This window comes from Oncorhynchus nerka, linkage group LG24, assembly GCF_034236695.1.
Source record: "Oncorhynchus nerka isolate Pitt River linkage group LG24, Oner_Uvic_2.0, whole genome shotgun sequence".
Taxonomy (NCBI): domain Eukaryota; kingdom Metazoa; phylum Chordata; class Actinopteri; order Salmoniformes; family Salmonidae; genus Oncorhynchus; species Oncorhynchus nerka.
In genome coordinates this window covers 96420678-96436452 of record NC_088419.1, presented here as the reverse complement: position 1 = coordinate 96436452, position 15775 = coordinate 96420678, and the positions used below count along the sequence as shown (strand labels likewise).

At 47.5% G+C, this 15775-nt stretch overlaps 1 pseudogene; it reads right to left on the bottom strand.

Annotated features, from left to right (window-relative positions):
• The window catches only part of LOC115126846 (lipoma-preferred partner homolog), a 582609-nt pseudogene that overhangs the window by 15030 nt on the left and 551804 nt on the right, over positions 1 to 15775 (bottom strand).

Genomic DNA, 15775 nt, shown 5'->3' with positions numbered 1-15775 from the left:
GTTTACTGTCTGAACGTGAGGTTAGAAGTCTTTACTTCACAAGACTCGTTTACTGTCTGAACGTGAGGTTAGAAGTCTTTACTTCACAAGACTCGTTTACTGTCTGAACGTGAGGTTAGAAGTCTTTACTTCACAAGACTCGTTTACTGTCTGAACGTGAGGTTAGAAGTCTTTACTTCACAATTTATTAGCCAATAAAATGAACATACTTGGGTGTGTGTGTCCCCCTCTGTGTGTCCCTCTGTGTGTGTCCCTCTGTGTGTGTCCCTCTGTGTGTCCCTCTGTGTGTGTCCCTCTGTGTGTGTCCCTCTGTGTGTGTGTCCCCCTCTGTGTGTGTCCCCCTCTGTGTGTCCCCCTCTGTGTGTGTGTCCCCCTCTGTGTGTGTCCCCCTCTGTGTGTGTTCCTCTGTATGTGTGTGTGAGTCTGTGTGTGTCCCTCTGTGTGTGTGTCCCTCTGTGTGTGTCCCTCTGTGTGTCCCCCTCTGTGTGTGTGTCCCCCTCTGTGTGTGTCCCTCTGTGTGTGTCCCTCTGTGTGTGTCCCTCTGTGTGTGTCCCTCTGTGTGTGTCCCTCTGTGTGTGTCCCTCTGTGTGTGTCCCTCTGTGTGTGTCCCTCCTGTGTGTTTCCCTCTGTGTGTGTGTCCCTCTGTGTGTGTCCCCCTCTGTGTGTGTCCCTCTGTGTGTGTGTGTGTCCCTCTGTGTGTGTCCCCCTCTGTGTGTTTCCCTCTGTGTGTGTCCCTCTGTGTGTGTGTGTGTGTCCCCCTCTGTGTGTGTCCCTCTGTGTGTGTGTGTCCCCCTCTGTGTGTGTGTGTCCCCCTCTGTGTGTGTCCCTCTGTGTGTGTGTGTGTCCCTCTGTGTGTGTCCCCCTCTGTGTGTCCCCCTCTGTGTGTGTCCCTCTGTGTGTGTGTGTCCCCCTCTGTGTGTGTCCCCCTCTGTGTGTTTCCCTCTGTGTGTGTGTCCCTCTGTGTGTGTCCCCCTCTGTGTGTGTCCCTCTGTGTGTGTGTGTCCCCCTCTGTGTGTGTCCCCCTCTGTGTGTGTGTGTCCCCCTCTGTGTGTGTCCCTCTGTGTGTGTGTGTCCCCCTCTGTGTGTGTCCCCCTCTGTGTGTCCCCCTCTGTGTGTGTCCCTCTGTGTGTGTGTGTCCCCCTCTGTGTGTGTCCCACTCTGTGTGTTTCCCTCTGTGTGTGTGTCCCTCTGTGTGTGTCCCCCTCTGTGTGTGTCCCTCTGTGTGTGTGTGTCCCCCTCTGTGTGTGTCCCCCTCTGTGTGTTTCCCTCTGTGTGTGTCCCCCTCTGTGTGTGTCCCTCTGTGTGTGTGTGTCCCCCTCTGTGTGTGTCCCCCTCTGTGTGTGTCCCTCTGTGTGTGTCCCTCTGTGTGTGTCCCTCTGTGTGTTTCCCTCTGTGTGTGTGTCCCTCTGTGTGTGTCCCCCTCTGTGTGTTTCCCTCTGTGTGTGTGTCCCTCTGTGTGTGTCCCCCTCTGTGTGTGTCCCTCTGTGTGTGTGTGTCCCCCTCTGTGTGTGTCCCCCTCTGTGTGTTTCCCTCTGTGTGTTTCCCTCTGTGTGTGTGTCCCTCTGTGTGTGTCCCCCTCTGTGTGTGTCCCTCTGTGTGTGTGTGTCCCCCTCTGTGTGTGTCCCTCTGTGTGTTTCCCTCTGTGTGTGTCCCTCTGTGTGTGTGTGTGTCCCTCTGTGTGTGTCCCTCTGTGTGTGTGTGTCCCCCTCTGTGTGTGTCCCTCTGTGTGTTTCCCTCTGTGTGTGTCCCTCTGTGTGTGTGTGTGTGTCCCTCTGTGTGTGTCCCTCTGTGTGTGTCCCTCTGTGTGTGTGTGTGTGTCCCTCTGTGTGTGTCCCTCTGTGTGTGTCCCCCTGTGTGTGTGTCCCTCTGTGTGTGTCCCTCTGTGTGTGTGTGTGTCCCTCTGTGTGTGTGTGTGTGTGTGTGTCCCTCTGTGTGAGTCTGTGTGTGTCCCTCTGTGTGAGTGTGAGTGTGTCCCTCTGTGTGAGTGTGTGTGTGTGTCCCTCTGTGTGTGTGTGTGTGTGTCCCTCTGTGTGTGTGTGTGTGTCCCTCTGTGTGTGTGTGTGTGTGTGTGTCCCTCTGTGTGTGTGTGTCCCTCTGTGTGAGTGTGTGTGTGTCCCTGTGTGTGTGTGTGTGTGTCCCTCTGTGTGTGTGTGTGTGTCCCTCTGTGTGAGTGTGTGTGTCCCTCTGTGTGTCCCTCTGTGTGTGTCCCCCTCTGTGTGTGTCCCTCTGTGTGTGTCCCTCTGTGTGTGTCTGTGTGTGTGTGTGTTCCTCTGTGTGAGTGTGTGTGTCCCTCTGTGTGAGTGTGTGTGTCCCTCTGTGTGAGTGTGTGTGTCCCTCTGTGTGAGTGTGTGTGTCCCTCTGTGTGTCCCTCTGTGTGAGTGTGTGTGTCCCTCTGTGTGTCCCTCTGTGTGTGTCCCTCTGTGTGTGTCCCTCTGTGTGTGTCCCTCTGTGTGTGTCCCTCTGTGTGTGTCCCTCTGTGTGTGTGTGTGTCCCTCTGTGTGTGTCCCTCTGTGTGTGTCCCTCTGTGTGTGTCCCTCTGTGTGTGTGTGTGTCCCTCTGTGTGTGTGTGTGTCCCTCTGTGTGTGTCCCTCTGTGTGTGTCCCTCTGTGTGTGTCCCTCTGTGTGTGTCCCTCTGTGTGAGTGTGTGTGTGTCCCTCTGTGTGTGTCCCTCTGTGTGTGTCCCTCTGTGTGAGTGTGTGTGTGTCCCTCTGTGTGTGTCCCTCTGTGTGTGTCCCTCTGTGTGAGTGTGTGTGTGTCCCTCTGTGTGTGTGTGTGTGTGTGTGTGTCCCTCTGTGTGTGTCCCTCTGTGTGTGTGTGTGTGTCCCTCTGTGTGAGTGTGTGTGTGTGTGTCCCTCTGTGTGTGTCCCTCTGTGTGTGTCCCTCTGTGTGTGTCCCTCTGTGTGTGTCCCTCTGTGTGTGTCCCTCTGTGTGTGTGTGTGTGTGTGTGTCCTCTGTGTGTGTCCCTCTGTGTGTGTGTGTGTGTGTCCCTCTGTGTGTGTCCCTCTGTGTGTGTCCCTCTGTGTGAGTGTCCCTCTGTGTGTGTCCCTCTGTGTGTGTGTGTGTGTCCCTCTGTGTGTGTGTGTGTGTGTCCCTCTGTGTGTGTGTGTGTGTGTCCCTCTGTGTGTGTCCCTCTGTGTGTGTGTGTGTGTGTGTGTCCCTCTGTGTGTGTCCCTCTGTGTGTGTCCCTCTGTGTGTGTGTGTCCCTCTGTGTGTGTGTGTCCCTCTGTGTGTGTCCCTCTGTGTGTGTCCCTCTGTGTGTGTGTGTCCCTCTGTGTGTGTGTGTGTGTGTGTCCCTCTGTGTGTGTCCCTCTGTGTGTGTGTGTGTGTGTGTGTCCCTCTGTGTGTGTCCCTCTGTGTGAGTGTGTGTGTGTGTGTCCCTCTGTGTGTGTCCCTCTGTGTGTGTCCCTCTGTGTGTGTGTGTGTGTCCCTCTGTGTGTGTCCCTCTGTGTGAGAGTGTGTGTCCCTCTGTGTGTCTGTGTGTTTCCCTCTGTGTGTGTCCCTCTGTCCCTCTGTGTGTGTCCCTGTGTGTGTCCCTCTGTGTGTGTGTGTGTGTCCCTCTGTGTGTGTGTGTGTGTCTCTCTGTGTGAGAGTGTGTGCTTGCCGCAGCCCCTTTTACTTGTGGAAGTCGTCGATGCAGTGGATATGGTTGGCAGCGTCCACAGTGAAGGGGATACCGTCCAGGCTGCGTTGACACACCACACAGGTGAAGCAGTGCGGGTGGTAGGCCTTCCCTGTAGCCCGCAGGATACGCTCCATGATGGGTTTACTGCAGATGTTACAGGACTCCAGGGTGTTCTGAAACATACACAGACAGACAAGGACAAGGTCTCATTCAATAACAGAAAACTCAAGAGATTTTGTCATTGGAGAACATGTGTAAAGGCAGATGTGTTTCCCTCGATAGAAACGAGAGGTCATTACTTTAAACAACCGACAATGTAGCATTATGACAATGATGGCCAATTGCTCAGAGGCAATAGGGTGTGGTCCACCCCTTGCCATGTGGACATGTGGTCCAATAATTCACTGGGCTAATAAGAGTGAATAATGGGCTCCTATGGGGGGGGTTTAACCTTTATTTAACTAGGCAAATTCTGATGAGAACCAATTCTTATTTTACAATGACGGTACAGTGGGTTAACTGCCTTGTTCAGGGGCAGAACGACAGATTTTTACCTTGTCAGCTCGGGGATTCGATCAAGCAACCATTCGATTACTGGCCTCTACGTTCTAACCACTAGGCTACCTGCTGCCTCTACACTCTAACCACTGAGCTACCTGCCGCCTCTACACTCTAACCACTGGGCTACCTGCCGCCTCTACACTCTAACCACTGGGCTACGCTGCCGCCTCTACACTCTAAACACTAGGCTACCTGCCGCCTCAACACTCTAACCACTAGGCTACCCTGCCGCCCCTACACTCTAACCACTAGGCTACCTGCCGCCTCTACACTCTAACCACTAGGCTACGCTGCCGCCTCTACACTCTAACCACTAGGCTACGCTGCCGTCTCTACACTCTAACCACTAGGCTACCTGCCGCCCCTACACTCTAACCACTAGGCTACCTGCCGCCTCTACACTCTAACCACTGGGCTACCTGCCTCCTCAACACTCTAACCACTAGGCTACCTGCCGCCTCTACACTCTAACCACTAGGCTACCTGCCGCCTCTACACTCTAACCACTGAGCTACCTGCCGCCTCTACACTCTAACCACTAGGCTACCTGCCGCCTCAACACTCTAACCACTAGGCTACCTGCCGCCCCTACACTCTAACCACTGGGCTACGCTGCCGCCTCTACACTCTAACCACTGGGCTACCTGCCGCCTCTACACTCTAACCACTAGGCTACCTGCCGCCCCTACACTCTAACCACTGGGCTACCTGCCGCCTCTACACTCTAACCACTGAGGCTACCTGCCGCCTCTACACTCTAACCACTAGGCTACCTGCCGCCTCAACACTCTAACCACTGGGCTACCTGCCTCCTCAACACTCTAACCACTGGCTACCTGCCGCCTCTACACTCTAACCACTGGGCTACCTGCCGCCTCTACACTCTAACCACTGAGCTACCTGCCGCCTCTACACTCTAACCACTAGGCTACCTGCCGCCTCAACACTCTAACCACTAGGCTACCTGCCGCCCCTACACTCTAACCACTGGGCTACCTGCCGCCTCTACACTCTAACCACTGGGCTACCTGCCGCCTCTACACTCTAACCACTGGGCTACCTGCCGCCTCTACACTCTAACCACTGGGCTACCCTGCCGCCTCTACACTCTAACCACTGGGCTACCCTGCCGCCTCTACACTCTAACCACTGGGCTACCTGCCACCTCTACACTCTAACCACTGGGCTACCTGCCACCTCTACACTCTAACCACTGGGCTACCTGCCGCCTCTACACTCTAACCACTAGGCTACCCTGCCGCCTCTACACTCTAACCACTGGGCTACCTGCCACCTCTACACTCTAACCACTGGGCTACCTGCCACCTCTACACTCTAACCACTGGGCTACCAGCCGCCTCTACACTCTAGCAGGATACACATTTAAACAGGGCTGAGAAGTGACTGGTAGCAGGATACACATTTAAACAGGGCTGAGAAGTGACTGGTAGCAGGAAAAGACAAATACAGTGCCTTCAGAAAGTATTCACACCCCTTGACTTTTCCACATTCTGTTCTGTTACAGACAGAATTTAAAATGAATTCAATTGAGAATGTGTCACTGGCCTACGCACAATACCCCATAATATAAACGTTTTATATTCTTTTTAGACATTTTTACAAATGAATTAAAAATGAAAATCTGAAAAGTATGGCAAGCCTAAATAAGTTGAGTGGTTCTGGTCTAGAATGTGTGTCTACGTTGAGTGGTTCTGGTCTAGAATGTGTGTCTACGTTGAGTGGTTCTGGTCTAGAATGTGTGTCTACGTTGAGTGGTTCTGGTCTAGAATGTGTGTCTACGTTGAGTGGTTCTGGTCTAGAATGTGTGTCTACGTTGAGTGGTTCTGGTCTAGAATGTGTGTCTACGTTGAGTGGTTCTGTTCTAGAATGTGTGTCTAGGTTGAGTAGTTCTGGTCTAGAATGTGTGTCTACGTTGAGTGGTTCTGGTTCTGGTCTAGAATATCTCTCTCTCTCTCTCTCTCTCTCAGAGATTCTGATTAGCAGTGTATTCTCAAACACAAACACAGTTGTTTTTCACCCGCCTAGCGACCGCCGTTCTCCTCTCTGATTGGTGAGTGGGTCAGAGGGAGGTGTAAATACATCCACTTTGTGATGACTGCGGGTTTCCCCCCCCTCCAGGCTGGAAGGCTCGCTGGGCAGGCGGCCCGCAGGGGAAGTGGCAGACCCATCCAACTCTGTCTGATCTCAGACATCCTTCTCCTTCATATCTACTCTGCCATTTGTTACTCCCAATATTTCATAAATAATGATTTTCTCTAAACAGCTCTGCGATTACAGGGGACTGGGGCGGGAAGGGAAGCGAAGACTACAGAGATATCATCAATTAGCTGACTGATGGGCCATGTGATTGGCTGATGGGGAGGGGTCTGTGCTGTGCTCAGGCATTTCCTGGATCTCTGCATCTTTCTCTCTGCATTTCTCTCTCTCTACCTCTGCCTCTCTCTCTCTCAATTCAATTCAATTCAAGGGCTTTATTGGAAAAAAAATGTACAGTAAACTTTACCCTTAAAAATGATCCAAAAGAATAAAGACATTTCAAATGTCATATTATGTCTATATACAGTGTTAATTATGTGTATATACAGTGTTAATTATGTATATATATACAGTGTTAATTATGTATATATACAGGGTGGTAATGATGTGCAAATAGTTAAAGTAAAAAAGGGAAAATAAATAAGCATAAATATGGGTTGTATTTACAATGGTGTTTGTTCCTCACTGGTTGCCCTTTTCTCGTGGCAACAGGTCACACATCTTGCTGCTGTGATGTCACACTGTGGAATTTCACCCAGTAGATATGGGAGTTTATTATTATTCTTTTTTGAATTCTTGGTGGATCTGTGTAATCTGAGGGAAATATGTGTATCTAATATGGTCATAAATTGGGCAGGAGGTTAGGAAGTGCAGCTCAGTTTCCACCTCATTTTGTGGGCAGTGTTGCACATAGCCTGTCTTCTCTTGAGAGCCATGTCTGCCTACGGCGGCCTTTCTCAATAGCAAGGCTATGCTCACTGAGTCTGTACATAGTCAAAGCTTTCCTTAAGTTTGGGTCAGTCACAGTGATCGGGTATTCTGCCACTGTGTACTCTCTGTTTAGGGTCAGTCACAGTGGTCAGGTATTCTGCCGCTGTGTACTCTATGTTTAGGGTCAGTCACAGTGTTCAGGTATTCTGCCGCTGTGTACTCTCTGTTTAGGGCTGTCATGACGTTGAACTATTGGGGGAGGTTTATGACCCCCATAAATACCCCGTTTCTCTCTCTCTGATCTATAGAGCTAACTTTTGAAAAGTTATGTTAACATAGAGATTCTGGGAACATCAAAAGGTGGGAAACTGAACCATATTGCGGTAATCCAACCAGTTGAAAATATGTGTTGGTACTTAATGAATATGATGTCAGATCAGTTGGCGTCTGAGACATTGTTACCGATGATAGGACGACATAAACTGCACCTTGGAAAGTCTACACATTCTAGTTATCGGATTCACATGGAATTGTTGTGCAATTTAAATGTTTAAATATGAAACTATTTGTGAAAAGATGAAATGTAATTTTAGCTTCTTAATGAGAGAACGTTTTGTCATAAGAAAATCACTCTGCTCATTCAGAGGCCCTCTGCTCAAGTGAATCGACCTGGGTTGTAAACTATATAAACCCGTAGGTGAAAATTCAACTTTCTGTTCCGAGGACATGATGGTAAAAGGGCTCAGATAAAAATTAGCAAGGTGTTCAAGGTGAAGATCGACACCCCGGAAGGATGAATTTCGACTATACCAGCCAGATTATAGCACTAGCTTAAAAGTATCGCAACTTGGTATGAACTCTTATTCACTCCAGAAGTGATACCTCCTAGCCGTTGAGTTAGCAGCAGCCACTGTAAACGTGGGCTAGGAAAGGATGGACAACGTATACAGTCTACAGTCTAACACACACAACGATACTACAACGTATCCAGTTTACCACCAGAGACATTCTTCAGAGGACAAGAGATCCCTGCTGGGCAACACGGCCTTCCATCTACGACCAACCTATTGAAGCGCAGAGTAAATATTCCTTGCATTTTCCTTTTCCAAACAGGCGGTTATTTAGAATGCATGAGATTCTGTATTTACGATATATAGCTTAGCATAGCTTCTCCAGTTGTTTCTCAGTCTTCCCGCTCTTTCATTCAAAACCCCCTTTCTTTGTGTAACCAGATGTCATATCTGTTCTGTCCGCCAGGGACGTTTTCCTTTATGACATCATTAGTAATCAATGCATTCTGTGTAGATGTAATCCTGTTTGATTATTTAGGTATTTTGTAAATAAATAATTAAACCAAATTTTGTAATGTTGATTCAACTTTGTGAAGATAACCAAGAATTTACAACTTTCAGATGAGACTAAATAAAGTGACGATTAAATAATGACTACTACTGATGTAAAAGATTACTAGGTCTTTAACTTCTTTGGGACTGGGGGGCAGTATTGAGTAGCTTGGGGATGAATAAGGTGCACACAGTAAACTGCCTACTACTCAAGCCCGGTTGTTAATATTAACTAATATTATTAGTTGATTTGGATAGAAAACAGTCTGAAGTTTCTAAAACTGTTTGAATGATGTCTGTGAGTATAACAGAACTCATATGGCAGGCAAAAACATGAGAAATCTGAGGATTGTAGTTTTTCAAGTAATTTCCTATCGAATATACAGTCTCTATGGGGTCATATTGCACTTCCTAAGGCTTCCACTAGTGTCCCTGAACAAAGAGGGGGATCATGGCAGAACACTGACATTCCTGTCTTGCAGGAAATCACGCACAGAATGAGCAGTATGGCTGGTTGCATTGTCATGCTGGAGGGTCATGTCAGGATGAGCCTGCAGGAAGGGTACCACATGAGAGAGGAGGATGTCTTCCCTGTAACGCACAGCGTTGAGATTGCCTGCAATGACAACAAGCTCAGTCTGATAATATTGTGACACACCGCCCCAGACCATGACGGACCCTCCACCTCCAAATCGATACCGCTCCAGAGTACAGGCCTCGGTGTAACGCTCATTCGTTCGACGATAAACACGAATCCGACCATCACCCCTGGTGAGACAAAACCGCTACTCGTCAGTGAAGAGCACTTTTTGCCAGTCCTGTCTGGTCCAGCGACGGTGGGTTTGTGCCCATAGGCGACGTTGTTGCCGATGATGTCTGGTGAGGACCTGCCTTACAACAGGCCTACAAGCCCTCAGTCCAGCCTCTCTCAGCCTATTGCGGACAGTCTGAGCACTGATAGAGGGATTGCGCGTTCCTGGTGTAACTCGGGCAGTTGTTGTTGCCATCCTGTACCTGTCCCGCAGGTGTGATGTTCGGATGTATCGATCCTGTGCAGGTGTTGTTACACGTGGTCTGCCACTGCGAGGATGATCAGCTGTCTGTCCTGTCTCTCTGTAGCGCTGTCTTAGGCGTCTCACAGTATGGACATTTCAATTTATTGCCCTGGCCACATCTGCAGTCCTCATGCCTCCTTGCAGCATGCCTAAGGCACGTTCACGCAGATGAGCATGGGCCCTGGGCATCTTTCATTTGGTGTTTTTCAGAGTCAGTAGAAAGCCCTATTTAGTGTCCTACATTTTCATAACTGTGACCTTAATTGTTAACGACCGTTCCACAGGTGCATGTTCATTAATTGTTTGTGTTTCACTGAACAAGCATCGGAAATAGTGTTTAAACCCTTTACAATGAAGCTCTGTGAAGTTATTTGGATTTTTATGAATTATCTTTGAAAGACAGGGTCCTGAAAAAGGGAAAAGGGACGTTTCTTTTTTTACTGAGTTTATAACTAATTCAAGTATTTTTAACCAGATCCTAATTGATATGTCTAATTTTATGTTCCTTTTGATGGCATAGAAGGTCCTTCTTGCCTTGTCTCTCAGCTCATTCACAGCTTTGTGGAAGTTACCTGTGGCGCTGATGTTTAGGCAGAGGTATGCATCATTTTTTTGTGTGCTCTAGGGCAACGGTGTCTTGATGGAATTAGTATTTTGTGTTCCTGGCAAATGCACACTTTTTGGAACACCATTATTTTGTTCTTACTGAGATTTACTGTCAGGGCCCAGGTCTGACAGAATCTGTGCAGAAGATCTAGGCCCTCCTTGGATGGTGACAGAAGCACCAGATAGGTAGACATTTGACTTCAGATTCTAGTAGGGTGAGGCCGGGTGCAGGAGACAGTTCTAGTGCCCTCGCCAATTTGTTGATATATATATGTTAGAGAGGGTGGTGCTTAAGCTGCATCCCTGTCTCACCCCACGACTCTGATGAAATAATTCTGTGTTTACTGCCAATTTTAACCGCACACTTGTTGTTTGTGTACATGGATTTTATAATGTCATATGCTTTCCCCCCCAACACTACTTTCCATCAATTTGTATATCAGACCCTCATGCCGCCCCGGCAGGTATTTTGGTAAAAAGCTAATTTGATAATGCAGAGGATTATTTCCCGAGATTGCTGCTGACGGTAACTATTCTAATTTGTCTCCACTTTTGTGGATTGTGGTGATCACGTTTAAAATGTTAATGCTTAATTGAGCTGCTTTCTGTTGTTCTTTCTTTTCTCTTAGTGTATTTCTGTGTTGTTTTAGTGTTTCACCATAGTGAAGTTTTCTGATTTTCTGGGTCTTTATGTGTTTTTGATGGATATGTTCCTCAATTTGTTTTCTTAGGTTTTTAAATTATTCATCATGTTATCTTAGGTTTTCTGCTGATAGGTATGATATATTGTTCAGGCCTCCTACTAAGTTTAACCTCTCTAGGGTATGTGGGACGATAGCGTCCCACCTGGCCAACATCCAGTGAGATTGCAGAAATCGCCAAATTCAAAATACAGAAATACTCATTCTAAAGAGTCAGAAAAGATACAACTATTTTACATTTTTAAAGATGAACTTCTACGGTGTCAGATTTAAAAAATGCTTTACGGCGAAAGCATACCTTACAATTATTTGAGAACATAGCAGACAAATCATTACAAACAGTAACCAGCCAAGTAGAACAGTTACACAAGTCAGAAAGAGATCAAATGTAATCACTTACCTTTGATGATCTTCATATGTTTGCACTCAGCAGAGATTCATTTATTCAATAAATGTTCGTTTGTACGATGAAGTCTCTTTATATCCAAAAACCTCAGTTTTGTTTGTGCGTTTTCTTCAGTAATCCATAGGCTCAAACGCAGTCACAACAGGAAGACATCCAAATTGTATCCGTAAAGTTCATAGAAACATGTCAAACGATGTTTATATTCAATCCTCAGGTTGTTTTTAGCCTAAATAATCGCTAATATATCAACCATATATATCAACCGGACAATAACGTTGTCAATATAAAAGGTAAACAAGAAAGGCACTCTCTCGGTCGTGCGCATGAAAACGCTCTGTGACACGGCAGGGTCCACTCATTCAGACTGCTCTTACTCCCTCATTTTTCAGAATACAAGCCTGAAACGATTTCTAAAGACTGTTGACATCTAGTGGAAGGCATAGGAACTGTCCTAAGTCCTAAGTCTATGGATACTGTAATGGCATTGAATAGAAAACTACAACAACAAGAAAATCCTACTTCCTGAATGGACTACTTCCTGCTAAATCAGTTCTGTTATACTCACAGACATTATTTGAAACGTTTTGGAAACTTTGGAGTGTTGTCCATCCAAATCTACTAATTATATGCATATCCTATCTTCTGGGCCTGGGTAGAAGGCAGTTTAATTTAATTTAATTTGGGCACGCTTTTCATCCAAAATTCCAAATGCTGCCCCTTACCCTAGAGAAGTTAAACCTTCACTATTACAGTGGAACGTTTTACCCAGGAAGTCGTCTAAGAGGGACTGGATTTGTTGTTGGCAAATAGTTGTTTGGTAGGTTTCTACACTCCCTTCCTTCCATCTATAGCATCTCTTAATAGCATACCGTTTGTTTGACTTTGATGCCTCATGATTGAGTATTGCTCTGTTCAAGAAGTTATGATTTTTCTGTGATCTGATAGGGGTGTCAGTGGGCTTACTGTAAACGCTCTGAGAGACTCTGGGTTGAGGTCGGTGATAAAGTAGTCTACAGTACTACTGCCAAGAGATGAGCTATAGGTGTACCTACCATAGGAGTCTCCTCGAAGCCTAGCATTGACTACGTACATACCCACCTAGTACATGTCCCTGGGCCTGGAATAGGTTGATCTCCCTCTCTAGGATGGAGAAGCTGTCATAGTTAAAATTAAAATTAATTACTTAAAATCATACAATGTGATTTTCTGGATTTTTGTTTTAGATTCCGTCTCTCACAGTTGAAGTGTACCTATGATAAAAATTACAGACCTCTACATGCTTTGTAAGTAGGAAAACCTGCAAAATCGGCAGTGTATCAACTGTAGGTAGCACACAGGAGGACATTTTTCTCTGTTAAGATTATTTCCTTTTAAATTTCTAGCCAAATGTAAAATGTTCCTGTTTTTATTAATTTAATAGAGTGAGTTAGGTCTGTACTAAAACAAATGAGCATACCCCCTGAGTCCCTTCCCTGTTTCACACCTGGTAGTTTGGTGGATGAGACTACCAGATCTCTCTGTAACGTGTCTCTCTCTCGCTCTCTCTCCCTCCTCTCCCCCTCCTCTCTCTCTCTGTCTCTCTCCCTCCTCTCCCCTCCTCTTCCTCTCTCTCTCGCTCTCTCTCTCTGCCTATCAATCTCTCTCTCTCACTAACTATCAATCTCTCTCTCTGCCTTTCAATCTCTCTCTCTAACTATCAATCTCTCTCTATCTGCTCCTATTGGCTGGCTGTGCGTATCGAGCGGTGGCAGGGCGCCACAGTGTTTTCCAACAGTGCTCGGGGTGTGGGGCAACACTGCACTACATCATCATTCTCCCTCCTTTCCCTACAGCTGGATCCTGCTGTTTACAATGACACTTCCACTCAGGCACGATGCAGATTGAACATAACCCACCACATACTCTCGTTACTGCTCAGTATGGCTGAGTGATATTTATAGTCTATATGCTATTGAGCAGATCCACTTTACAAGCTGTGGTTTACTAGGGATGACAGTGTGAAGCTGTGGTTTACTAGGGATGACAGTGTAAAGTTGTGGTTCACTAGGGATGACAGTGTAAAGCTGTGGGTCACTAGGGATGACAGTGTAAAGCTGTGGGTGACTAGGGATGACAGTGTAAAGCTGTGGGTCACTAGGGATGACTGTGTGAAGCTGTGTGTCACTAGGGATGACAGTGTAAAGCTGTGGGTCACTAGGGATGACAGTGTAAAGCTGTGGTTTACTAGGGATGACAGTGTAAAGCTGTGGGTCACTAGGGATGACAGTGTAAAGCTGTGGGTCACTAGGGATGACAGTGTAAAGCTGTGGTTTACTAGGGATGACAGTGTAAAGCTGTGGGTCACTAGGGATGACAGTGTAAAGCTGTGGGTCACTAGGGATGACAGTGTAAAAAGCTGTGGTTCACTAGGGATGACAGTGTGAAGCTGTGGGTCACTAGGGATGACAGTGTGAAGCTGTGGGTCACTAGGGATGACAGTGTAAAGCTGTGGGTCACTAGGGATGACAGTGTCAAGCTGTGGGTTACTAGGGATGACAGTGTAAAGCTGTGGGTCACTAGGGATGACAGTGTAAAGCTGTGGGTCACTAGGGATGACAGTGTAAAGCTGTGGGTCACTAGGGATGACAGTGTGAAGCTGTGGTTCACTAGGGATGACAGTGTAAAGCTGTGGGTCACTAGGGATGACAGTGTAAAGCTGTGGGTGACTAGGGATGACAGTGTAAAGCTGTGGGTCACTAGGGATGACTGTGTGAAGCTGTGTGTCACTAGGGATGACAGTGTAAAGCTGTGGGTCACTAGGGATGACAGTGTAAAGCTGTGGTTTACTAGGGATGACAGTGTAAAGCTGTGGGTCACTAGGGATGACAGTGTAAAGCTGTGGGTCACTAGGGATGACAGTGTAAAGCTGTGGTTTACTAGGGATGACAGTGTAAAGCTGTGGGTCACTAGGGATGACAGTGTAAAGCTGTGGGTCACTAGGGATGACAGTGTAAAAAGCTGTGGTTCACTAGGGATGACAGTGTGAAGCTGTGGGTCACTAGGGATGACAGTGTGAAGCTGTGGGTCACTAGGGATGACAGTGTAAAGCTGTGGGTCACTAGGGATGACAGTGTCAAGCTGTGGGTTAAAGCTGTGGGTCACTAGGGATGACAGTGTAAAGCTGTGGGTCACTAGGGATGACAGTGTGAAGCTGTCACTAGGGATGACAGTGTAAATGACTGTGGGTCACTAGGGATGACAGTGTAAAGCTGTGGGTCACTAGGGATGACAGTGAAAGCTGTGGGTCACTAGGGATGACAGTGTAAAGCTGTGGGTCACTAGGGATGACAGTGTAAAGCTGTGGGTCACTAGGGATGACAGTGTGGTTCACTAGGGATGACAGTGTAAAGCTGTGGTTTACTAGGGATGACAGTGTAAAGCTGTGGGTCACTAGGGATGACAGTGTAAAGCTGTGGGTCAAGCAGTGTAAAGCTGTGGTTTACTAGGGATGACAGTGTAAAGCTGTGGGTCACTAGGGATGACAGTGTAAAGCTGTGGGTCACTAGGGATGACAGTGTAAAGCTGTGGTTCACTAGGGTCAGTGTAAAGCTAGGGATGACAGTGTGAAGCTGTGGGTCACTAGGGATGACAGTGTAAAGCTGTGGGTCACTAGGGATGACAGTGTAAAGCTGTGGGTCACTAGGGATGACAGTGTAAAGCTGTGGGTCACTAGGGATGACAGTGTAAAAGCTGTGGGTCACTAGGATGACAGTGTAAAGCTGTGGGTCACTAGGGATGACAGTGTAAAGCTGTGGGTCACTAGGGATGACAGTGTAAAGCTGTGGGTCACTAGGGATGACAGTGTAAAGCTGTGGGTCACTAGGGATGACAGTGTAAAGCTGTGGGTCACTAGGGATGACAGTGTAAGCTGTGGGTCACTAGGGATGACAGTGTAAGGCTGTGGGTCACTAGGGATGACAGTGTAAAGCTGTGGTTCACTAGGGATGACATTGTAAAGCTGTGGGTCACTAGGGATGACAGTGTGAAGCTGTGGGTCACTAGGGATGACAGTGTAAAGCTGTGTCAATAGCGATGACCGTGTAAAGCTGTGGGTTACTAGGGATGACAGTGTAAAAAGCTGTGGGTCACTAGGGATGACAGTGTAAAGCTGTGGGTTACTAGGGATGACAGTGTAAAAAGCTGTGGGTCACTAGGGATGACAGTGTAAAGCTGTGGGTTACTAGGGATGACAGTGTAAAGCTCCTGTGACATAAATATACGTGTTGTTGGCACAGAGTCCCCTATTCACTCTATAGTGCACTACTTTTGACCAGGCTCTGGGAATATATAGGGAATAGGGTGCCATTTGGGTCGTACCCAGGGTGAGAGTGCAGAGAGAGATAGAGACAGCAGCTGATGGATGACTGGAGGGAATCGTTTGGAAGAAGACGACTCCCGGAGCGTTGTGCTTTCTGTTCATGAAAAGCAGACCTCATTTCACCTGATCTATCTGT